Source organism: Sorex araneus, chromosome 1 (genome assembly GCF_027595985.1).
Source record: "Sorex araneus isolate mSorAra2 chromosome 1, mSorAra2.pri, whole genome shotgun sequence".
Classification (NCBI taxonomy): Eukaryota; Metazoa; Chordata; class Mammalia; order Eulipotyphla; family Soricidae; genus Sorex; species Sorex araneus.
Window position 1 is genome coordinate 231,204,539 of NC_073302.1, and position 2,330 is coordinate 231,206,868.

The following is a 2,330-nucleotide window of genomic DNA, read 5'->3' on the forward strand; positions in this document are numbered from 1 at the left end:
TTGCTTAACACCATCTTATCTTTTGCGTTGAGCTTTATCTTTAAGTTAAAACAAAAAATTGTTGTGTTTTTACTTTTATGTCATGTTTCAACTTTGATATGGTCTTTCTTATTCTAAGAAAATATATTTGTATTTTAGAAAACTGGAAACCTTAAGAGAATCTTAAATATATGGTTTGCCTGATCTCTAACAAAGGAACTAAGAGTGTGAACTAGAGCAAATGCCCCTTCAGCAAATGGTACTGGGAAAACTGATCAGTCACATGAAAAACAATAAACTCAGTTCCCTATCTCATATCCTAGCAAACATCAATTCAAAATGAATATCAAAGACTTCAGTATCAGCCAGTGTGGTGGACTGTAGAATGAAATATACTAAACTTGGATATGCTAGAAATACAGAACCACAGTTTATCATCCCTTCCTGTATTGCTCTTACAGAATCAGCAAATATGGGTGATCAAGTTCAGAGGAGGGTAATGAGAGGTGTTGATGACCTAGACTTATTCACAGGTGATGAAGCCATAGAAGTCATAGAACCTACATATACTTGAAGATTGAGATTTGATGTAAAGGTTTATGGAACAACTGAACTCTGCATATTTAAGGGAAGAACCCAAAGATCATTATTTTCTTCTGACTGAACCCCCACTGAATACTCCAGAAAACTCCAGTATACTGCTGAAATAGTGTTTGACCCCTTGAATCTTCTAGGCTTGTAAGATGCTGAGTAAGTCCTTCTTTCTTAACTTTATCTTGGACCTCAAGAAAAGATGTCGATTGGTGCAGTAATAGACAGTGGAAATGGTGTCACTCATGTCATTCATGTGGCTGAAAGATATGTGATTGGCAGCTTTATTAAGCACATTCCAATCACAGGATGATACATAGCATTTTATTCAGCAGTTACCAAGAGACCTAGAAGTAGGAATTCCTTCTGAGCCATCGTTGGAAGTTGCTAAAGCAGTAAAGGGGAGTTATAGTTACATCTGCCCATATTTAGTAAAAAAAATTAACAAGTATGACACAGATGGAGCAAAGTGGATTAAACAATATAATGGAATCAATGCCATCTAGAAGGAATAATTTCACATTGATGTTGGTTATGAAAGATTCTTGGGACTTGAAGTCTTTTTTCATCCATAGCTTGCTAAACCAGACTTTACTCAGCCTATCTTAGAAGTTGTAGATGAACTAATTCAGAATTGCTCTATTAATGTAAGATGTCCTCTCTACAAGAACATTGTCCTCTCTGGCAGTGCAACCATGTTCAAGGACTTTGGGTATTGCTTGTAAAGAGATTCAGAAAAAAAAACTATAGAAGCCAGACTGAAACCAAGAAATTGAGTGATGTTTTATCAAAGCCAAAATTTAATGGTTGCCAGTCATTACATACCATATGCTATGGTATTTTTGGTTTGGAGGGTCCATGCTCATTTCTATGCCTGAGTTCTACCAAATATACTTTACTAAAAAGAATTATGAAGAAATTGGACCTAGTATTTGACATCACAATCCAATGTCTGGAGTTGTGTCATAAAATTGGCTTCATGGTTATCAGGGTTAAGGAGGTAGGGAAGAAATAATCTTTTTGATTACCAGTTTTGTCTGGATGGCTTATTTTGTGGTTTTATTTTATTTTTCTGTTAAGGCCAAACTTAGCAATGCTCAGAACTTACTCTTGACTCTATGCTCAGGAATTACTCCTGGTGATGTACAGGGGGACCACATTGGGATGCCAGAGATAGAACACAGGTTGACTGCATGCAAGACCCTACCCACTGTACTATCATTCTGACCCTGTCTTGAGGTTTTATTTTTTTTTTATTTTTTTTTTTATTTAAAGAAATATTTTATTGAACCACCATGAAAACAAAAAAAATACAAGGCTTTCAGGTTTAAGTCACAGTCAAATACTGATTAAACCACCATCCCTTCACCAGTGCACCCGTTCCACCACCAAGAACCCCAATACACCCCCCTCCCACCCCTCCCCCCATCTAAGTAGCTGATGATATTCCCATTATTCTCTCTATATATTGAGTACATTTCATATTTCCATACAGAACTCACTATTGTTGATTGGAAATTTTCCCCAACAATCAGGCCTGCTGAATAAGCATCATCTAATAATTTCTCTTCCTTGGCAAAGGTGAAGACTTTGAGTCCGCGCGGCCGCTATCGCGGCCGCGCGGTTTTGGGTTTCTAATATTTTAGCTCAGTTCACAGTCAAAATGGATGGCTGCAAGAGTCTGCTCTGGTGCCAAAATGGGTTAGGAGACCTCAGGATCACAGTCAGTAGGCGGGAGGCTCTGCTTCTCGTGCCGCGGC

General features: G+C 37.9%; 1 pseudogene; it reads left to right on the forward strand.

Annotated features, from left to right (window-relative positions):
* Positions 1-355: 355 nt before the first annotated feature.
* Positions 356-1,539, forward strand: LOC101551281 (actin-related protein 3-like; annotated as a pseudogene).
* Positions 1,540-2,330: the final 791 nt, after the last annotated feature.